The sequence below is a fragment of the Heterodontus francisci genome, chromosome 16, assembly GCF_036365525.1.
Source record: "Heterodontus francisci isolate sHetFra1 chromosome 16, sHetFra1.hap1, whole genome shotgun sequence".
Classification (NCBI taxonomy): Eukaryota; Metazoa; Chordata; class Chondrichthyes; order Heterodontiformes; family Heterodontidae; genus Heterodontus; species Heterodontus francisci.
The window spans coordinates 28,306,698-28,330,767 of NC_090386.1; the positions used below are offsets into that span (position 1 = coordinate 28,306,698).

Consider the following 24,070-nt stretch of genomic DNA (forward strand, 5'->3'; position numbering starts at 1 on the left):
ACCCTCTGAGTGAAGAAATTTCTCCTCATCTCGGTTCTAAATGAGAGTTGTTTGGTCATCTGTTCCAATGGTGAAAAGGCCCCGTGATTGTCAAGACCCCGCCTGGAATTATTTTAATTTGCCAGATTTATCACTGAAAATTGGGGCGGAGCAGCTGCCAGCATGTTAAGCCCATGAGGGCGAGAGGAGAGGTCACAATCTTGAGGGGAGGTGGGGGGACCCAGGACAGCAGCAGCCCAAGGCTTGCCTTTAAGTGTGCCTCTTCTCTTCCATCATCCATGGTACTGATCAGCCAGATCTGACCCAAAATGGTAATTAGGATCCTAGTTAGGTCCCTATTAAAACAGGCCACTTGTCTGAGACAGATGGGTGCTTTGGATACTTGCCATTGGCCCCTATCAAAATGGATTTAGCCGCATTGCCAGTATTAATGGAGTGGTAAGGTGACCAACTCCATTTTGAGGCTGTCACTGCCTCGTTATCACCAAGTGAGGGAGGTGATAATTACCCCCAATCTCTTTTTCATGTTCAACCTCATTCTATATAAAGCCAATTTGTAACTTCAGGATGATAATCAGCACGACCCCCAGTCAGTTCTCCCCCCGAGACTAGTGGGAACGTCAGCTGGCCAAGGGATGGGAGCATGATGTTGGGAAACAGGAGACCCCCCACCCCACCACCACTGGACACTGAAGGAAAGGTTACCGGCACTCAAGTTAACTCATGGGGGATCCAAGAGGGCCTCGTGATTGGGCGGTAATGGGGCCGGGGGTAGGGGTAGGGAAATGGGGACCCCAGGGCAGGAAGGGCTTAAACCTACTCCTGTTCTTCCGAGTCCCACAGGGAAAGTTTCTAACAAAATCCCTTGTTGGACTTCGGTGTTCCTTTTCCCATTTAATTGACTTAGGAGAAAGCTGCTTCCACTTCCCTTCTCACAGCCCTGATCGAAATAGCAGTCGGGCCCTGATAACATCATTGGAGCCCTAACTACATAGCTAAAGAAGGACCCGGCAGATTCTTGTCTGTTCAGAACAACAGATTAAACTTGTGGCAAATGGGAAGAGAGCAGGACATCAGCGGGTGAGTTCCACAAGCAATTATAACTGCTTGTCTGCCTGTTTTCCACTCGACAGGCAGGTATAATAACATCACCCCTTCTGTTTCTGTCTCTCTGTGTTTCTGTCTATATCTCTCTTTATCTGCATCATGAGTGATAACATTTTGTTGGGTTAGTGTATCAAGGAATATGGAGTAAATGGAGTTGAGATGCAAACCAAGTATGATCTAATTAAATGGCAGCACAGGCTTGAAGGGCGGAATAGCATACTCCTGGTTCTATTTTTCAATTTTCGTTGTTTCTCTATCACTCACCATTTCCCTGTCCCTCCCCTTCACTCTGTGGGCTGAATTTGGTGTTCTTGTCTGAGGTGGATTTGGTGGTGTGGGGGGATGGAGAATCACTGTGGAGCCGTCCACCGCAAAACCCAGCGCCGTATTGCAGTGTGCTGAGATGGGGAAGTACCATGGCCATATTGACTCCCTGACGCGATGGTAACCTAGTCTAAATTGCTGAAATGCTGTTTAGCATTAATTTGAATGTAATTATTTGCGATTTTACGAATGGCCCGTTATTTTGCAGCTGATGTGCAGCACTCACATGGCTTCGGATTTGCGACTGTCAAAAGCTGGCAGCACTGAGGCGAGAGGCCTTCATGCCGCAAAAGAGAAGGTACCCTGACCATTGCAGCACATTGCAGTGGGGGGATTCTGCAGCCATTGCCGCTATGCTGATTTAGGGTGTCCAAAGGGGCTCTGTGTATAGGGGGCTGTGCAAGTAGGTTCTATTTATTGAGGAGCTCTGCAAGGGGGCTGTGCATGTTGGGGGGCTCTGTAAGGCAGCACTTGCTGCGCAATAACCTGCTCAGTGACGCTCAGTTTGGGTTCCGTCAGGGACACTCAGCTGCTAACCTCATTGCAACCTTTGTCCAAACATGAACAAAAGAGCTCAACTCCAGAGGTGAGATGAGAGATGACATCAAGGCAGCACTTTGCCAAGTTTGGCACCAAGGAGCCCTAGCAAAACTGAAGTCAATGGGAATCGGGGGAAAACTCTCCACTGGCTGGAGTCATACCTAGCACAAAGGAAGATGGTTGTGGTTGTTGGAGATCAATCATCTCAGTCCAGGACTTCACCGCAGGAGTTCCTCAGGGTAGTGTACTAGGCCCAACCATCTTCAGCTGCTTCATCAATGACCTTCCCTCCATCAAAAGGTCAGAAGTGGGGATGTTTGCTGATAATTGCACAATGTTCAGCACCATTCACAACTCCTCAGATACTGAAGCAGTCCTAGTCCAAATGCAGCAAGACCTGGACAACATCAAGACTTGGGCTGATAAATGGCAAGTAACATTCGCACCACACAAATGCCAGGCAATGACCATCTCAAACAAGAGAGAATCTAACCATCTCCCCGTATGTTCAATGGCATTACCATCGCTGAATCTCTGACTATCAACATCCTGGGGGTTACCATTGACCAGAAACTGAACTGGACCAGCCACATAAATACTGTGGCTATAAGAGCAGGTCAGAAGCTGGGAATTCTGCAGCGAGTAACTCACCTTCTGACTCCCCAAAGCCTGTCCACCATCTACAAGGCCAGAAGTGTGATAGGAACATAGGATCATAGGAGCAGGAGTAGGCCATTCAGCCCACCGAGCCTGCTCCGCCATTCAATACGATCATGGCTGACCATCCACTTCAATACCTTTTCCCCACACTATCCCCATATCCCTTTATGTCATTGGTATTTAGAAATCTGTCAATCTCTGCTTTAAACAAACTCAATGACTGAACTTCCACAGCCCTCTGAGGTAGAGAATTAGAATACTCTCCACTTGCCTGGATGTGTGCAGCTCCAACAAGAAGCTCGACACCATCCAGGACAAAGCAGCCCATTTGATTGGTACCCCATCCATCACCTTCAAACTTCACTCCCTCCACCACCAACGCACAGTGGCAGCAGTGTGTACCGTCTACAAGACACACTGCAGCAACTCACCAAGACTCCTTAGACAGCACCTTCCAAACCCGCGACCTCTTCCACCTAGAAAGACAAGGGCAACAGATGCATGAGAACACCACCACCTGCAAGTTCCCCTCCAAGCCGCACACCATCCTGACTTGGAACTATATCGCTGTTCCTTCACTCTCTACAAGAGGGTTGTGTGTATCAGGGGGTCATTAGTGGGTATCATAAAGGATGTTGTAATGTGTGTGCTGTCTCACACAGCTGGAATAGATGGTAGACCAACAATAACCTTTAGTCTTGAGGCACATCAGGCATCCAGACGAGCAAAGATTAACAAGCATAGTTGCCAAGGCAAGCTCATCTCTATTCATACCCACAGTGTTTTTGGATCCCCTTGGTGTGTTAAGGTGCCTCTGACAGAGGTGGGCACAAGAGGCCTGATCCTGAAGCTCCAAGACATAAACAGCAGCAGCCGGACAGGCCAGGAAGCGCCCATGTACACCAGAGAGTCTACAGGACATGAATCACCTACCTCCAAATATCCGAGTGACACTGTCAGTGAAGGCTTCGGCTCTCAGGGAGGCCGCTATAGACTAATGCAGCTTTCTGCAGGGCGATTTGTGACCTATGGGACTTGGGGGTCACCCTATGCCAGTGGCCCTAAAGATAGCCATGCCACTCAACTTCGACACATCTGGATCTTTCCAGGGATCCACCGGGGGCATGTGTGGGGTCTCCCAGGCTGCAGCACCCTGCTGTATCATGGAGGTGACCAATGCCCTGTTCATGAGGGCCAGCGACTCTGTGCGCTACCGGACCAACCCTGACAGTCAGGCTGAGAAGGCCATAGTTTTGGGGCCATAGCTAGATTCCCACAGGTGCAACGTGTAATTGATTGCACGCATGTGGCCATCAAGGCTCCCACTTGCCTACATCAACAGGAAGGGCTTCCATTCAATATGTGTTTAACTGGTTTGCAACCACCAAAAGCATCTCCTACAGGTGTCTGCTCACTTCCCAGGAAACAGCCATGATGCCTACATACTTCAACAGTCCCAGGTGCCTCAGCTTTTCAATCCCTCCACTTGCCTTCAGGAATTAATTCTCGGGGACAAGGGCTACCCATTGAAAACATGGCTTCCCACACCTGTGAGGAAACCTTGCAATACTGTGGAGGAGAGGTACAATTGCTTGCCACAGCTTCACTCGAGCAACCATCAAGTAGGCCATTGGGCTGCTGGAGATGAGGTTCCGCTGCCTTGATCAATCCGGTGGAGCACTACAGTATGCCCCAGAGACGGTCTCACGTGTTGTGGTGGTCTGCTGTGCTCTACACAATCTAGTACTGCAGAGGGGGGAGGCCTTACATGAGGATGGTATGCCTGATGAAAAGGATGCGGAGGGGAGACAAAGCCAAGCAACCAAGGAAGATGATAAAACAGCAATGGAGGCCAGACATGGCGAACGACACGCAATGGAGGCCAGCCATGGTGAATGACACGCAAAGGAGGCAGGAGACAACCTCATGATAACCTGCTTTCTGCCACCCTGATGTCCACTCACTGAGAATCCAATAAAGACTCACCTTCATGCATGTAGTCTTCTGCCTCCTTCACTTCTGTGTTACCTGAATGCCGACCAGTTGCATTGTGCACTAGTGCCCATGGGAGAGCATATGTTAATTAGATCTGCAGTCATATTGCCATGATAATGAGGGCCGTGGTAACATTGGCACTGCACTGAGAGGTATATTGGAATTCAGAACCTCACAATTAAGGCGTGATGGAACCTGGGTTTTGCACAATGATGGATAATGATTGGCACAATACATTGCAGAACCTGCCAGGGAACAGGCTATTTTAGATTTGGTATTGTGTAATGAGGTGGAATTAATAAGAGATCTCATTGTTAAGGATCCTATAGGGGGAAGCGATCATAACATGGTAGAATTTCAAATTCAGTTTGAGGGTCAGCAATTCGGGTCTCAAACCAGTATCTTCAACTTAAACAAGGGCAATTACAGAGGTATGAAGAAAGAGTTGTCTAAATCGGGCTGGGAAGATAGACTACAGGGGAAGTCATTAGATGAGCAGTGGCAGATTTTTAAGCAGATATTTCATAACACACAGCAAACATTTATTCCAGTTAGAAGGAAGGACTTGAAGAGAATGATGAAACACCCGTGGATAACAAAGGAAGTTAAGGAGAGTATCAAATCAAAAACAAAGGCATACAAAGCGACGAAAACGAGTGGTAGGCCAAAGGATTGGGAATTTTTTAGAAACCAGCAGCGGATGACTAAAAAACTAATAAAGAGAGAGAAAATTGATTATGAGAGTAAATTGGCAAGAAATATAAAAACAAACAGTAAGAGCTTCTACGGGTACATTAAAAGGAAGAGAGTAGCTAAAGTAAGTGTGGGACCCTTAGAGGATGAGACTGAGGAATTAATAACAGAGAACAGGGAAATGGCAGATAATTTAACCCAATGTTTTGCATCGGTCTTCATGGTGGAGGACACTGTAAACATCCCAACAATAATAGATGAGCATGGTGTAAATGGGAGGGAGGAACTTGTAACAAACTCTATCATGAGGGAAAAGGTGCTGGACAAACTGATGGGACTAAAGGCAGATAAGTCGCCAGGACCTGATGGCCTGCATCCAAGGGTTTTAAAAGAAGTGGCTGCAGAGATAGTGGAGGCATTGGTCATAATATACCAAAACTCTCTGGATCCTGGTAGGGTACCAACGGATCGGAAAACCACTAATGTGACGCCTCTATTCAAGAAAGGAAGGAGACAGAAAGCAGGAAACTATAGGCCAGTTAGCTTAACATCAGTCATTGGGAAAATGCTAGAGTCCATTATTAAGGAAGAAATAGCAGGGCATTTAGAAAAACATAATGTAATCAAACAGAGCCAACATGGTTTTATGAAAGGGAAATCATGTTTGACAAATTTGTTAGAGTTCTTTGAGGATATAACAAGCAGAGTGGATAACGGAGAACCAGTAGATGTAGTGTATTTGGATTTTCAGAAGGCGTTTGATAAGGTGCCACATAAAAGGTTATTGCACAAAATAAGAGCTCAGGGTATTGGGGGTAATGTGTTGGCATGGATTGAGGATTGGCTAACACGCAGAAGGGAGAGAGTCGGGATCAATGGGTCTTTTTCAGGTTGGAAAGCCGTAACTAGTGTGGTGCCACAAGGATCAGTCCTAGGGCATCAACTATTTACTATCTATATAAATGACTTGGAGGAAGGGACAGAGTGTAGTGTATCCAAATTTGCTGACGATACAAAAATAGGTGCGAAGGCATGTTGTGATGAGGACACAAAGAATCTGCAAAGGGATAGAGATAGGTTAAGTGAGTGGGCAAAAACTTGGCAGATGGTGTTCGATGTGGGAAAGTGTGAGGTAATCCACTTTGGTAGGAAGAATAAAAAGGCAGATTATTATTTAGATGGAGAAAGATTACAAAATACTACAGTACAGAGGGATCTGGGTGTTCTTGAACATGAAACACAGAAGGTTAGCATCCAGATGCAGCAAGTAATTAGGAAGGCAAATGGAATTTTGGCCTTTATTGCTAGGGGGTTAGAGTTTAAAAATAAGGAGGTCTTATTTCAACTGTACAGGGTGTTGGTGAGGCCACACCTGGAGTACTGTGGACAGTTTTGGTCCCCATATTTAAAGAAGGACATACTAGCATTGGAGGCAGTTCAGAAAATGTTCACTGGGCTGATTCCTGGGATGAAGGGGCTGTCTTATCAAGAACGGCTAAACAGGTTAGGCCTTTATTCATTGGAATTTAGAAGAATAAGAGGTGATCTTACAGAAACATATAAGATTTTAAGGGGGCTTGACAGGGTAGAAGTTGAGAAGATGTTTCTACTAGTGGGGGAATCTCAAACTAGGGGACATAATTACAGAATAAGGGGGCACACATTTAAAACTGAGTTGCGAAGGAATTTCTTCTGTCAGAGGGTGGTGAATCTCTGGTATTCTCTACCTCAGAGAGTTGTGGAGGCTAGATCACTAAATGTATTTAAGGAGGAGATATATAGATTTTTGAAATCTCGGGGAGTCGAGGGTTATGCGGAGCAGGCCCGAAAGAGAAGATGAGGCCTGGGACAGATCAGCCATGATCTTATTGAATGGCAGGGCAGGCTTGAGGGGCTGAATGGCCTACTCCTGCTCCTATTTCTTATGTTCTTATGTTCGTTCAAAGGAGTGTTTAATTGCATTGGACATAACATATTGATAACATATTGAATACCTATGTGTGGCTTGGTGATTTTCTTTATATGCTTGCAGGTGTTCCTACAGGGTGTGACTCCTGTGCTAGCAGCTGGGCTGGAAGCAGGCTGCTGATCATGCTGCCCCTTGGTGTGTGATGACTTCAGCGGCCGTCCTCTGGCTGCCTGAGGCCTGGAGGGTCCCAGCTGCCTGAAGTTTTCCTGGAAGGGTGCAGAACTCTCCTCAGGTATTGCAGCTGCTGGAGCTGGGCTCGCTGGTGGACGGGATGAGGAGCCGGTGTGCACACTCAACGTGCCCTGAGGGGAGCCCCTAGACGTGGAGTGCAGCCTCTTCTCCTCCCTCTCAAGACTGGTTGGAACCTCCCTGTTAACCAGAAAAGGACTAGGAGTGGGAAAACTCTCTAGGCTCCCAGTCGTTCTCTCACCTTTCCACTGCTGATCTGAAGTCATGGTCAAGAGGAGGGTTTGCAGGTCCTGGCACATCTGTGGAATGTAGCTCTCCATGAGGGTCGCCAACCTCTCGATGGAGGAAGCCATGCACGCATATGCCTGGGACATGGCAGCAGTTATGGTATGTTTAGACTCCTCCATCATCTGCTTATGGCTGCTTATGGCCTCTGACATCTCTGCCAGATGTTACCTTACTTCTCCCTGCAACTCCAGCATGGCCTGTGCTGTCGATACCAGAGGGTCATCATCAGCCTGGGGCTCAGCATGGGCCTGGACACCCACAGTCCTCTGACTGTCAGAGGCTTGGCTGTATTTGCTGCCCTTTCACCAGCTTGTGACCCTGATTCTAAAGCCGAGCGGTTTATCAACGAGGTGAAAGTATCTGCGCTGGTTGAAGATGCTGGAAAGTCATGGGAAGGTGCATTCTCTGAGTGTTGCTCCTCCTCAGAGGTTGATGGGAGACCTTCTGGGACTGCAGTCACCTGCGAACTCCCACCTGCAGGATACAACAAAAACATATGTAGGTTAGGCTGTCCATATCCCGTTATGGCACACATGCCAGAGGTAGCTCTCCGTCATTAATGAATTTTGCGATGATCGGCAATGATCACTCTGATATAGCACATCCGCCTTCACTCCCCGCTAGTTCTAGGGCCTATTCTTCGAGCTGGCTGAGAGCACATATATCTGGGACACTGCCACAGTTCCTGGCCGTCTCCCTCTTATTAATGGATCCTCTTCTCCTGCAAGAAGAAGAATGTTACAATTATAAAATGGTATAAGTTTCACCATGAATATTCTGCTGTCGTGGCCCCTCGTCACCAACTAGGGGATGTGATGTATCTCATACTGACTCACAGTATTAAGGAATTAACTGGGGCTGAGCGATCTCCATCCAGGCTTGCTTGGTCAGGCGGGAGGACCTCTTACTGAAATCTCTGGGGAAAAGAACCTCCCGCCTTTCCCTTGCAGCCTGGAGGAGAATCAGCAGGGAGGCATTGAAGCGTGAGGCCAGCCTTGTTCAGACCTCTGACATCCTCTGCAGTCTTACGGGGGTGGGGGGGAGGTTACTGTTTGTTGAAGTTGACAGTGATATTAATTGGGAAATGTTTCAGATAAATGAGCTGCTGTGAACTGCAAGGAAGAAGTGAATACAGGGCTGGCAAGCTTTTAAAAATGGTGCCAGCACCTGCTCCGACATCAGCTGATGCCACAAACGACGTCTCGCCTGCCACTGCTGCCATGTGATTGGAGGAGACGGCCGCCTCCATTCTGTTAAATGGCCGCCAACTGCGTAATCGCAGCGGTGCATTCGCTCTCGTGACACGCGGGACTGCTGCCATTTTCTGTGGAGAGCTTTTAATTCAGCCCTGTATCTCTATCTGCTCTTCACAGGCTGTCTGTCAATCTCCCAGTCTGTGTCTCTGTTTCTCTGTATCTATCACTATCTGTCCCCAACTCTCTGTTGTCTGTGTCTCTGTATCACTATCTGTATCTTTATCTATCCCTCAATGCCTCTGTCTGTCTGTCTCAGTCTCTTTCTGTGTGTATCTGTCTGTTTCTCCCTCTCGCTTTGTCTTTCTGTCCCTTTATCCTCCCTCTGCAAAGTAGACTTATTCAAGGTGACTTAATTATGCAATCGACTCAATAAAATATGTCACATGGAGCGAAAATAATCCCTTTCAGCCAGAAGCTGAATCTCTCCTGTCTCACACACTTACCCAGGGGCATAGTTTGTTTGTTAAACAGTGCATCTGTTAGCGAGGGCGAGGAGTTATGTGTCTGGTGCAGCAGGAAGTCAATAGATTCTTTCCACATAGACTATTACACAGGTTGCAAGTCAATGACAATGAAATTTACAGATGATTTTGCCTCAGACACCGCACAAAGCAAATTCATAGCAGTCTGATGGATATCTGACAGCTTTTGATGCTCTTCCAACTTGTGCATGGCAATCATTTTCTGTATTTAAACTTCTTTATGTCACAATAATGAATTGAAATCTTTCGCAGGGAGCATTTGTTACATTCGTGCTGAGTTGAAGGCTTTAGTCAGATTACATGGCTGACTGCGACCTGTGATAACCATCCCAGACACTTAACCCAGAATCTGGGTGAGGTGCTGGCAAAGAGGTCACGGCAATCTGGATAAAATGGGGTCAGTTTCCTTAAAGTAACTTCCCTTCCGTGTGCTCCAATTAGGGATGAGTGTGGCTTCTAGAATGCTAACCTTTAATTTGGAATAGCTTGGATGACGCTGAGGTTTACTGGCAGCTCAAACTTTGCATTTATATTGCACCTTTCCCAACCTCAGGACATCTGAAAGTGGTTTACAGTAAATAAAGTACTTTTTGAAGTGTAGTCACTGTTGTAATTAGGAAACGTGGCAGCCAATTTACACACAGCAAGCTCCCACAAGCAACATTGCCATAAATGTCCAGATAATCTGTTTTAGGTCATGACTGAAGGATTAATATTGGCTCTGCTGCTCTTCTTCACGGAGTGCCATGTGATCTGTTATATCCATCTCAGAGAGCGGACAGGACCATGGTTTAATGTCTCATTTGAATGACAGCAACAGTGCAGCTCTGTGTCAGTACTGCACAGGGAGTGTCAGATGGGATTATGGGCTGGAATTTTATACCCCCCGCAGGACTGGGCGGGGGAGGGGGGCGTAAAATTGAATGGGAGGCGGGGGGATGCTGTTCCGATCAACTTCCCTTCCCTGCTGTAATTTTACCAGTTGTGGTGGAGGTGACAAATGGCCCACCTGCCCCAGGCCAATTAAAACCCTGAAGTAGCCAGTTATTTGCCACTTAAGGGCCTCTTCCTGCCGCCACTGATATATTACTAGCAGCGGGCAGGCGATTCAGTAGCACAGAAGGTTGCCAGTAAAACCTGGCAGCCTCCTTGCGGGCTGTGGAGAGGCCCTCCTGATCAGGCACCCTGTGCGAGACGGAGGGTCCCCCCTGCAGCACAAGCTGTCTTGCCTGGCGCACCTCCATCCCTCTTTGAGCAACCTCCCCCCCCCCACTTGGCCTCACCAGGGCTCGGCTGATGGTCCCCGGTGAGGCCCAACACACTTGGCTGCATGGGGCTTCCTCCATGTTGCCAGTCCTGGCTGGGTGCAGTCCCAGCAGTGGCTCTGCTGGGACTGAAGAACTGCCGGCCTACTGATTGGCTGGTAGCTCTTGGAGGCGGGACTTCCTGCCTCAGAGGGACGGAAGTCCCTCCCAAGACCAATTAAGGGCCTTGGCCACATAAAATCTTGGCATGGTTTCCAAGCATGGAGGAGACAGGCTCGCCCCCGACTTTTTCTGCCAGTGGGTGGGGCCTCCAGCCCGACGTAAGAGTCCGGTCCTGGGCTCAAGTCTCTGGAATGAGAGACCGGGGGTATTAGTGAGGTTAAGAAAAGGGAGCACACATTAGCTAGTCACTTATGAAGAAATAAATTGTTGCACTTTTTTCCAACATTGTCTAGAGATCTTCTGTTGGAGCAGAAAAGATAGCAGCAAATGCAAGAGTGGGATTACATGGCGATTGAGGTTGTGTAGAGGGCAAGGTTGAGCACTACTACTGTGGCTGCAGTGTAGTGCACACATACACAGGTCTGTTAGCGAAAAGACCACTTAGGCTAATGTCTGCTTTAAGGGAGCCTAGATTATTCTTCTTGCTGGCTGGATAGGTGTTCCTGCAGCAACATCCTCAGGGTTTTTGTCACTGTCATACTCTTGTGCTGCCTGAAATAGATCTTCTTCTCTACCTCCTTCTTAGGTAGACCTCTTTGGGCATTGAAATGTGCATGATGCAGCAGGCCAGGATGATCTGTACGTCAAGAGCCCTGCTGATAACTCCAACCATCCAAACTTTTGCTCATGATACAATAGTCTGTACTATGATTGCCATTGATAGATCATGACATTATCCTGTCTACATTCACTTTCTAAATATGTGTATATCAATATGTTCTTTGCCAGAACAGCAGAAGCGTTTCCTATGGATCATACTTCAAGTCGGCCTCCTCCTCCTTCAGGGAACTCAAACACAGCGGATTGGCTGAAATAACTGAATTGTGGGACTGCTGCCAGGGACATGAGCAATGCCCTGCATGAACCTGTGCTGCTGGCCACTGGTATCATTGGAGCAGGAATCACCGAGCCCCACAGATGCAATGACATTGCCCAGCTGGTTGTCTTTTGTAACACTGGGCTCCTGGAAATCCTGCAATGGGGGAAACGTTGCAGTACCCTGGTATTCTGCTGTTGCCTTTCCCTGGGGATTGGTGGGGTCAGCAAATGAAGGTTGATTGCCCTGGTGAACATCTTGTTGCATTAATGCAATGCTGATTGACTTGTGTTGCAAATACCCTGTGGCATGACAATTAAAGGCAGTTGTAACCATTGCTGTGTAAACGCTTGAGACATTTTTGCAAATTTAAGTTGTGTTAAGTTCTTCCTTTGTCATTGCTTTTGTTCCATAAAACCCGGTTGGATTCAAACTCGAGCCCCAGAGGTGAAAGGAAATATTGCTGACACCGTATCCGAGCCAGACTTCCTAAACCTTTTGATTTTAATCAAACTTTTAAAATTTATTAATAGGATTTGCTGAGCTTTATCTTTTCAAGCTCCAGACCATATAAATAGAAGGAACAAATAAAACCTTCACATTTTTATTGAGGCTGAGAGTGCAGTGTCTATGCTGAAATATGAACCGTGGCTGGGGCAGGAAGCTGCTTTGTGCCTGCATGCTCCACTGCATTGGAACAGGAGACCAAGACAGCAATCAGATCCTCCTCCCTAGAGGAAATCACTGCCCACAGAAAGCCCTCTCACCTTTCCATCATGTGCTTTGTGCGAGCGGAGCAGTTATTAGAAAAGGGTCTTGTTCTTTCATCCTCTTTTAAAAAAATATTTTTTCCAGAAGTTGTGAGTTAGTAATCCCAATGTGAAATGGACTTCAATAAGTCTGGTAAAGTGTGAGCTGGCACCAGACCAAGATGCCAGGTTGTTGTGAAAACACAATAATTGCCCTTCAGGAAGGGTCTACCCAGTCTGGGCTTGGAGTGGAAATTGGACTGAGCCTGATTTTTGGCCCTAAAATTGGTGCTGTGCAAGCAGTGCACAAGGCTCAACCAGGAGGCCTGAGGATGGCCCAATATTGGGCCTCTTTCAATAAGGCTGGCAAGTAGTCAGCACCTATTGGGCCTCCACTGGAAGTTCAATTGTTTCAGCTGTCTGAATATTGGATTGCTTGCCTTGCTGGCAGTGGGCCTAATGCAAATCCTGGGGGGGGGGGGGGGGGGGGTGGAGGTGGGAGGTGAAGGGGGGGGGGCGGGGGTGGGTAGGTTGGGTTTGCCAACCCTTTGGGAATGTCCTGAAGTCTCCAGGAATTACAGTTTAATCTCCAGGACACTGCTTCCAGCAGCCTGGAGAAAAATTATTGGGGCATTAAAAAAGGTTATTATCCCCCATTTTCTTGAAACACTTTTGTTTATTATATAAAACTATTGGAAATGGCGGGATAGAGGCAGTTTGACTGACAGTCATGAATCATCCAATTGGTTAAAGGAGAGCCATTTTGTATTTTCAATTGGCTTGGGAAGGCTGTGGGCTACGAGGATGGATTTGTCAGCAGACAAATAGCGAAAGGGTTAGGGAGGAGCAGTTAGCGGATCCTTTCTCTGCCAATTCCAAAGCTATTTGTGCCGAAGGGGGCATAAAACCCATGTTTGGTCCATCATCTACATAAGTAAGAAGTTTAAGGCATCCTTTATGCCTGACATCTGAATGATTTCAAACCTGCAATTATACCTTGTTGGTAGTTATCAATCGTCCAGTGATCAGCTAGAGTGACCAAACCATTTGTGCTGACTAACATGTGTCGTGTCACCACTTGAAATTAACTTCCGAGGATCTGGAGGAATGTTTCTGTCAGGACTCTCAGTGATCTGTGTTATTTTGAACAACGGTGACACGAGCTCTGGTTGGATTAATAGTTTGGAGTGTGTTACTATTTGCTCAGTTATTACATTTTCCAGCTCTCATCAAATATTTTTGTGGCTCTGGACTTGATCATTCACTGCAATCGAAAGTATAAAATAACTGTGCTTTCTGGCTCATTAGTTTAATGGTCAGGTCACACAATATGTAGGGTGTGTACTATAGATACAGCTTGAATAAGGAACCAGCAAATGGAGTGAATTGCAGGGAACACACATTGCAGCACACACAAGGCCTGGGATACGATTATTTCTCCTTTGGGTAATCAAACGGGAATAGGTTTTTGCTCAATGAGGAACATCACCTGCTGACAAAGGATCTACAAAACCCGCCCTTGCAGCCACCTCCCTCAACAGGTCTTAAAAGAAGAAGAAAGATTTGAATTTCTGTAGCACCTTTCATGACCTCAGGACGTCCCAAAGTGCTTTACAGCCACTGGAGTACTTTTGAAGTGTAGTCACTGTTGTAATTTAGGAAACATGGAAGCCAATTTGTACACAGCAAGCTCCCACAAGCTGCATTTTGATAATGACTAGATAATCTGTTTTGGCGATGTTGGTTGATGGATAAATATTGACCAGGGAAAAGTCCCCTGCTTTTCTTTGAAATAGTGTAATTGTTATGACTGAGGCTGGAGGAGTGCACTGTCTTTCTCCAGTTCCTCTTCTCCACTGGTCACATATATTTAAATGTTTTACCCAGTTACTAATACGGCCAATTATGTACTTTATCTATTTTAGTTTCAATAAAAATCCACCACCCAGGTTTCTTTAAAAAACAACAAAATTATTAATTTATTATAAAACAAGATTCATTCAATAAAGATGCAAAACTTATTAACACAAAGGTTGGAATATGAAAGTACAAATATATTCCCTTCTAAATAACCCAACACATACGCATACACCGGTTAAAAGAAAAATAAAGAAGCTTTCTCTGCAGAGATCAACTCTACAAAAATAAAAATACTTTGGCCAAATACTTGTTAATTTTTGAAGAAGAAGGATAATATATGGAATTTTCCAGATGGTTCTTCGGGCTGGCATCCAGATACACTTGGACTGGTGTCAATAGACACATGCGGTGGTCACTGGGATCTTTTCAGAAGCAGTTCATTCAGGAGATGTCGAGAGGAAGTCTTGCAGAAGCTTCTCAGGAGAAATGCTGCATCAGTTTCTCCAGTTCTCACACTGGATTCTCAGGATTTCACAAAGAGGTGGACCTGGATGAGCTGGTAGCCTCTCTCTTAGCAGGCTTACACCCCAACTGGCATTCAAACAGTTCAAAAACAAAACCAACTCCTGACCATCATAGATCTAGACATGCCACATCTCTGTAAACAACTCCAATAGCCAGCAAGGCTCCTGCTGTTTACTAGCTTAAGACATGTGACTTTCAGTAAGTGTTTGTTTTTAAAGAAACTCCCACGTGTCCTTCCAGTGACCTTTAAAAAAAAACAAGTTCAGCATCTCCTCAAATATTCTCCACAGTCTTTTACACACAAGTCCTCAAAAAATATTAACAATGGCAGCACGTTTATGCCACTATGGATCTTTTATATTCACCTGAGTTTAATGTCTCATCTGAAAGACAGCACTTCTCACAGTGCAGTGCTCCCTCACTGGAGTTTCAGCCTAGATTATGTCAGACAGGATTATGTGATCGAATCACTGGAGTAGGACTTGAACTCATGATCTTCTGACTCCCACTGAGACTGAAACTCAATTGAACCCCAAGGGACAACAAATGGAGTGTATTAAAAATATAAGCATGGAACAAGATAAGACCACTCAACCCATCAGATCCAGTCCTTCCTCAGATCAGGTGTAATCTCAAAGGGAAAGTAATGAATAATTGCTCCCAGGCTACTGAAGGTATCCAAGCTCCAACTGAGACTGAACTGTTACACTTTGAATTTCTGCAGGCTGCTGCAACTTGGCCAGGAGCGGGATTTGTGCCAAAGTTACTGTTTGTCCTGGATTGCCACTGAAATCATGGCAGTAGTTAGGGATAAACCCTGGTGGGAATTCTACCCCTTAATCTCTAATAAAGGAGCCACAGAATGGCTGGGGTGGGACGTGGGAAGAGCACATTGCTGAAGGGGGTGGTGGGGGGGGGGCAAGATTCCTGAGATTGGGATGAAGGCACTCCCACCTGTACCCTCTGTAAACTTGTGGTCATCCAAAACTCTGCTGCCTGTGTTCTTACTCGCACCAAGTCCTGTTTACCATCACCTTGTGCTCGCTGACCTACATTGGCTCCTGGTCTGCCAACACCTTGATTTTAAAATTCTCATCTTGTTTTCAAATGCCTCCAAGCCCTCACCCTTCCCTCTCTCTGTAATCTCCTCCAGCCCCACAACCCTCCAAGATCTCTGCACTTATCTAATTCTGGCCTCTTGCGCATCCTGATTTTCTTCATTCCACCATTGGTGGCCGTGCCTTTGTTTAGGCTGTAAGTAAGGAATTCCCTCGCTGAACCTCTCTGTGTCTCTACCTCACTCTCCTCCTTTTTTTTTTATTGATGGTTTTAAGGCACTCCTTAAAACCTACCTTTTTGAGCAAGCTTCTGGTTACCTGTTCCTTATGTAGCTCGGTGGCAAATTTTCTTTGATAATGGTCCTATGAAGAACCTTGGGACATTTCATTACATTAAGGGCATTATAAAAATGTAAGTTACTGTTGTTGCATGAATAGAGAAGCTTTTTGCAGGAAATATTTAGGAATGTGTACTATACATTAACTATAGGAAGTATAAAATGTTCACTATCTATAATGAAGGGATGTGTAGGATGAGAAACTGGAGGACGAAATATGTACCATACAGGAAAAAGTGAGTTGTATATATTCTAAACCAAAATATGTTACCATTGCTTACATTTTTCATTAAGATTACTAGATTTATCTCTATTTCTCTTTGCTATCTTATCCCATTTTCTCCGTCACTGCTGCTCCTTCCCTCTCAGTCACAACTGGCACAGACTAGCCCTGCAAAGGGCTGACTGTGACCAAATACCTGAGTCAGCCAGGCTGCAAGCTAATAAAAAGGCCACTGAGATCCTGGGTGATTATCAGGGAACCTGGCCAAGCATTATATGAGTTTCCAAGCTGACTGAGCTGAAGATATTCTCATCAGAGATCTGGAAAACCAGGCATGGGAAAAATGAATGCAGGATTTGCATCCCTTTGTCTAAACTAGTGCTGGGAGCGAACCAAAACAAAAGGTGCTGGAAATATTCAGCAGGTCTGGCAGCATCTGTGGAGAGAGAAGCAGAGTTAATGTTTCAGGTCTGTGACCCTTCATCAGAACTGGCAAAGGTTAGAAAAGAATTAGGCTTTAAGCAAGTGAAGGGGAGGAGGGTGGGGGAGAGAACAAAGGGGAAGGTGTTTGATAGGGCAGAGGGAGATTAAATAACAAAGCTGTCCTGGGACAAAGGCAAAACATGTGTTCATGCTTGTGGTGAAAGACAAAGCATTAGTCCAGAGAAACTGTTAATAGTGGAATAATGAGCAGCTCTGACTACATGAAAAGCAGGCACATGGTTAAATAATAAAATATTAAAAAAAGGCCAGTCATGCTCTGAAGTTATTGAACTTGAAGTTATTGAACTCAATGTTCAGTGCGTAAGGCTGTAGAATGCCTAATTGAAAGATCAGGTGCTGCTCCTCGAGCTTGCGTTGATGTTCACTGGAACACTGGAGCAGGTCAAAGACAGAAATGTTGGCATGAGAGCAGGGGGGTGTGTTGAAATGGCAAACAACCAGAAGCTTGGGGTCATGCTTTCGGACTGAGTGGAGGTGTTCAGCAAAATGGTCACCCAATCTGCATTTGGTCTCCCCAATGTAGAGGAGACTGCATTGTGAGCACCGAATACAGTATACTAAATTGGAAGAAGTACAAGTAAATTGCTGCTTCACCTAAAAGGAGTGCTTGGGGTCTGGGATAGTGAGGAGAGAGGAGGTAAATGGGCAGGTATTACACCTCCAGCGATTGCATGGGAAGGTGCCACGGGAAGGGGACGAGGTGTCGGGGGTAATGGAGGAGTGGACCAGGGTGTCGCGGAGGGAATGATCCCTTCAGAAAGCTGACAGGGGAGGGGAGGGGAAGATATGTTTAGTGGTGGCATCACGCTGAAGGTGGTGGAAATGACAGAGGATGATCCTCTGGATGTGGAGGCTGGTGGGGTGGAAAGTGAGGACAAGGGGAACCCTGTTGCGGTTCTGGGAGGGAAGGGAAGGCATGAAGGCAGAAATGTGGGAAATGGGCCGGACACGATTGAAAGCCCTGTCAACTACAGTGGGGGGGAATCCTCGGCTGAGGGAAAAGGAAGACATATCAGAAGCGATGTTGTGGAAGGTAGCATCATCAGAGCAGATGCATTGGAGATGGAGAAACTGGGATAATGGGGTGGAGTCCTTACAGGAGGCAGGGGGTGAAGAAGTGTAGTTGAGGTAGCTGTGGGAGTCGGTGGGCGTATAATGAATATTAGTGGACAGCCTATCCCCAGAGATGGAGACAGCGAGGTGGAGGAAGGGAAGGGAAGTGTCGGAGATGGTCCATGTAAAAGTGAGAGAAGGGTGTAAATTGGAAGCAAAGTTGATAAAGTTTTCTAGTTCCGGGCGGGAGCAGGAAGTGGGACCGATACAGTCATCAATGTACCGGAAAAAGAGTTGGGGGAGGGGGCCTGAGTAGGACTGGAACAAGGAATATTCGATAGATCCCACAAAAAGACAGGCATAACTAGGACCCATGCAGGTATCCATAGCAACACCTTTTACTTGAAGGAAGTGGGTGGAGTTGAAGGGGAAGTTGCTCAATGTGAGAACAAGTTCAGCCAGGCGGGGGAGGGTGATGGTGGATGGGAACTGGTTGGGCCTCTGTTCAAGGAAGAAGCGGAGAGCGCTCAAACCGTTCTGGTGGGGGATGGAGGTGAAGAGAGACTGGACGTCCACAGTGAAGAGGAGGCGGTTAGGGCCAGGAAACTGGAAATTGTCAAAATGACGTAGGTGCATCAGAAGAGTCACAGATGTATTTGGGAAGAGATTGGACCAGGGGAGAAAAGATAGAGTCAAGATAGGAAGAAATAAGTTCAGTGGGGCAGGAACAAGCTGAAACAATGGGTCTGCCGGGACAGTCCTGCTGTGGATTTTGGGAAGGAGGTAGAGGTGGGCTGTTCAGCGTTGTAGGACTATGAGGTTGGAAGCTGTAGAGGGAAGATCTCCAGAGGAGATGAGGTCAGTGACAGTCCTGTGGACAGTAGCTTGATGTTCGGTGGTGGGGTCATAGTCCAAGTGGAGGTAGGAAGAAGTGTCTTTGAGTGTTGGCGCTCAGTCTCTACAAGGTGGAGGTCAGTACGCTAGACAACAACAGCACCACCCTTGTCTGCAGGTTTGATGACAATGTCAGGGTTAGACCTGAGAGAACAGAGTGCGGCAAGTTCAGAGGGAGATAGGTTAGAGTGAGTGAGGGGGGCAGAGAAATTGAGATAGCTCATGTCTCTCCGACAGTTCTCAATGAAAAGATCAAGAGTGGGTAAGAGGCAAAAGGAAGGGGTCCAGGTAGAGGGAGAATGCTGGAGGTGGGTGAATGGGTCTGCTGGTCGGGGGAGGATTCCTGGACAAAGAAGTCAGCCCGGAGGCGAAGGCGACGGAAGACGAGCTCAACATCATGCCAAGCGCGATATTCATTGAGGGGGGGTGACGTAAGGGGATAAAACTGAGTCCTTTGCTGAGTACAGAACGTTCAGCGTCAGAGAGGGGAAGGTCAAAGGGGTCAGATCAGAAGGGGTGGGGTCAGAGGGAAGTGAAGCGGAAGGAGGATCTGGAGGAGCATTCGTCCCCATCAGCTGCTGGAGCTTGCGTTCCTTAACACCTGAAAGGAAGAAAAAAAGTTTTTAATGCGTCAGATAAGATGAAGGATGAAATGAAACTGCGGAGTAGAACAGCTTTGAGACAAGGTAAGGCGGTGCTTCTGGAGAGAGAGGTCCAGTGTGTACATGATCTCAGGATGCAGCGAGAACAGCAGTCTGAGGAATGTTGTATTTATTTAGAGATACAGCACTGAAATAGGCCCTTCGGCCCACCGAGTCTGTTCCAACCATCAACCACCCATTTATACTAATCCTACATTAATCCCATATTCCTACCACATCCCCACCTTCCCCTACCTACACTAGGGGCAATTTATAATGGCCAATTTACCTATCAACTTGCAAGTCTTTGGCTGTGGGAGGAAACCAGAGCACCTGGCAGAAACCCACACAGTCACAGGGAGAACTTGCAAACTTCGCCCAGGCAGTACCCAGAATCGAACCTGGGTCGCTGGAGCTGTGAGGCTGCAGTGCTAACCACTGCACCACTGTGCTGCCCATTTCTTAGAGATACCTGTAATCCTGTTTGGATTCAAAACATGAAGGATGAAACTTCAGTTGGAATCCACGTGGAATAAGTGGGAGCTGGAGACAGTCACTGAGCAAGGAGATGCGGCTGTGAAAACGAGTTTTGGTAGACACTTTATCAAACACCAGGAGGGAAATAGAAAGCAATGAAGCAATGAAGGTGAACGAGATAAAAGAGACAAACGAAAATCCCGTCGGAGAGAAGAGCAAAACTTCTTCAAGGTAGGCATTCCTGGAAGAGAAATGGCAGTGAATTAAACACTAAAATAAAAGTAAAATACTGCAGGTGCTGGAAGTCTGAAACAAAAACAAAAAGTGCTGAAAATGCTCAGCATTTCTGGCAGCATCTGTGGAGAGAGATGCAGAGTTAATGTTTCAGGTCAGTGACCTTTCATCAGAACTGGCAAAGGTTAGAAAAGAATTAGGTTTTAAGCAAGCTATATTGCGATATATGCATGTGTATATAAATATCTGTTTTATATATATGTATGTGTATTTGTATAGATATATATGTGTGTGTATATGGATATACATAGGTGTGTGTTTCTGTGTGTGTGTTTGCTTGTGGCACTGCACAGGAAGCCAGATTGACAAACTGTTTTATAATGGCAGGAGTATTATAGCGTGTAATTTAAAATATGTTATTCTGTTGCTGATGTGAACTCCTGATGAGGGTGGCTTATCCCTTTAAGGCCAAAATGTCTGCTTGCTGCAAGTTGGTCCATCTTGGAGTCAATGAAAGGCTAATCGCTGTGGGTGAGGGATGGTTGCTGATTGGTAGCTACTGGCAAATGCCCAGCTTCAAGGTCAGAGTAACCAGATGAAAAAATCCTGGTTATTGTTCCTTTGTTTACATACTTCTTCTTTATTAAACGTGGTGCTGAAATGTACATGCACCTGAAGTATCATGGACAGGCAATGACATCATCATCTCGGTAACAGAAAATGGCTCTGAATGAGATCATTGGTCTTGCAGCCCCTCACTGTATGTATCCTGCTTATTAGATAAGATCACAGTGACACTGCTGTGTCCTAAACTATCAGAACAGTTAGGTTCATCAGCTATTAAACAGCTGTCCTGCATTCGCTCCACCAGTGGAAGATTCCATTGGTGATGCAGCAAAGAACCAGCAAATCCCATCAGCAAGTACACATTTAGTGTTAGCCATTTTGTTTGTGCTGTCTTGCCATGGTTGAATGACTAAATGAAGAAAGACTTGCATCTGTATCACAACTTATCATGTGCAACATGGGCAACTAGTCATGAGCTGCTCGTAACGTGTTTCCAGTTCCTTCTCACATTCCCACAGCAGAGTTTCAATGGAGCCAGGGCCTGACGCTGCAGACAAAATGTACGAAGGCCATTTCCAGTCTGAGATAAGGGAGCAACAAAGCATTTTACCCCAGTGAAGATATTTAAAGCCATGTGGGAGGATTGGTGTTGACATGTCAGTGAATTGTCGGTACATACACATCAAAGTGGCACTTTGAGTTTGCTCAAAGCTCAAGTACTTTGCCTTTTGGCAACAGTTGTAGGTTCTAAAAGAGCTGAATACATGCTGATGGCAGCCTGCTTAAATATTCTTCTTTTAATGGGTGCTGCAAAATATAATTTTTCTTGATAAAAATCGGACACAACATTCAAAAGTCAAGCCAAGAAAAAAAACACGATCGGATTTTATGTTGGTGACGGAGGTTTCGACATGCAGAAAAAGCGATGCGGAGATCCCCACTTCGCCTCTTCACCGTAAGGCCCACTGCATCTCTTGCCAATCAAGTAGGATCAAGGACCCCGTCGCCGGAAGTCCTGCACTTAGAGAGCTGCCGGCCAATCAGTGGCTGGCAACTCTTCCAATGAGCCGTGCCACCACGGAGGCACACCTACCCGAGGCCCAGGAGTGGTGCTGCACCCAGGCCACAGGTAGATCAGGGCGGGTGGGGTCTCGCGGGGTGGGGGGTCACAGAGGGGGGAGTTCGCTAGGAAGGGTAGGAGGGGTGGTTCTCAGGCACTCCCCTTCCCAATACCGGGTCCCTCCTTCAGGCACTAAGTGCCTTTTAACGGGAGCACCCCCACCCCCAACCCCCGGAGTCGGCAAGCAGCCTGAATGGTTTTTTATGCTGTGCTACCCGTGTGGCGACGGGGCCACCTGCTACACAGCTAATTGCAGCTGCGGCGAGATGTGGCCCTTAATTGGAGATTAGTTGTCCAGTTAAGGGCCTCAATTGGCGGCGGGGCGGGAAGGCCGTTCACAGGACTTTCTGCCCCAGACTAAATTTTGGCGGAGGCAGGATGGTGGCAGGAGCACCCCCCGCATCTCCCCCCCCCCCCCCAACCGCCACCTACATTTGCAATTTGAGCCACTAAGACATACCCAAGAGTGGCTATCTGCTGACCTGAAGTCAAGGCTGGTCTGTACAACACAGCATGAAGTCAAGGCCTGGCCTGTACAATACAGCCTGAAGTCAAGGCCCGGCCTGTACAACACAGCCTGAGGTCAAGGCCCAGCCTGTACAACACAGCCTGAAATCAAGGCTGCCCTGTACAACACAGCCTGAAGTCAAGGCTGGCCTGTACAACACAGCCTGAAGTCAAGGCCTCGTCTGTACAACACAGCCTGAAGTCAAGGCTGGCCTGTACAACACAGCCTGAAGTCAAGCACCAGCCTATACAACACAGACTGAAGTCAAGGCCTGGCCTGTACAACACAGCCTGAAGTCAAGGCTGGCCTGTACAACACAGCCTGAAGTCAAGCACCAGCCTATACAACACAGACTGAAGTCAAGGCCTGGCCTGTACAACACAGCCTGAAGTCAAGGCCTGGTCTGTACAACACAGCCTGAAGTCAAGGGCCAGCCTGTACAAAACAGCCTGAAGTCAAGGACCAGCCTATACAACACAGCCTGAAGTCAAGGCCTGGCCTGTACAACATAGCATGAAGTCAAGGCCCGGCCTGTACAAAGCATTCTGGCAGCACCTCAGCAATAAAAAGAAACACTTGCATTATTCTAGTGCTTTTCATGACCACCGGCTGTCTCAAAGTAGTTAACAGCCAATGAAGCACTTTTGAAGTGTAGTCACTGTTATAATGTAGGAAACATGCAGCAAATTTGTGCACAGCAAACTCCCACAAACAACAATGTGATAATGACCAGATAATCTGTTTTTGTGATGTTGATTGAGGGATAAATACTTCCAGGACACTGAGGATAGCTCCCCTGCTCTTCTTCGAAATAGTGCTTTGGGATCTTGTGTAAAATGTAATACTACCTGGAAACGTCTGCAGTCTATCATCATGAATTGTTAAAACTTAATATTCCAACACAAATGTTAATGAAATAATTTAATATGTTGTCAAGACCATTGATTAATATGCAGTAATTGTGAGAACTGTGTGTTAGCATTGCAAAAATGCTGAGCACTGTCTTAGTGCAGATGTTGTTATTACCTATGGAGTTAGCTCATCTAAAGATTGCTGAGGCGTCAGTAATGCTGCGTTGTTGACAATAACTCCTCGCTCACTCTTTATGATAAGAAGGTCTGCAAGACATTCATCTTCTTTATAAAATGGATTCGCTTCCACTTAAATAGGGATGATGTATTTGTGCATTTTCTCATTCACTCTGTGTCATCTAGGGGTTTTGTCTGGAAAATAAGTTAAAGCCCAACACCATTACATTGCTTAGTGCAGGAATTCACTATATGTATATCAGTCAATCTCATTGCTCATGCCAAGTTAGATGAGGCGATGTTTATAATAACAGGACGTTATAATATGTAACATTCATTACTACATTTTGCTAAGTTAGAGCAATGATTACACTGGTCAGGCCCTTTAAGGTCATGAGGCTCAGTGCTGTAGATAAGCACAAACCTGAGGTCGGAGTTTAATTACAGCTAGTGAGTGATGTTTGCAGTTTGGAAAATGCCTGTA

At 46.5% G+C, this 24,070-nt stretch overlaps 1 long non-coding RNA gene across 2 annotated transcripts in view; it reads left to right on the plus strand.

Annotated features, from left to right (window-relative positions):
* The window catches only part of LOC137378439 (uncharacterized), a 39,707-nt gene extending 27,579 nt beyond the window's left edge, over positions 1–12,128 (plus strand). For both annotated transcript variants that reach the window (XR_010976604.1, XR_010976603.1), the window contains exon 3: positions 11,720–12,128. This is a non-coding gene — a long non-coding RNA (uncharacterized lncRNA). The remainder of the gene's footprint in view (positions 1–11,719) is intronic.
* The last annotated feature ends 11,942 nt before the right edge of the window (positions 12,129–24,070 follow it).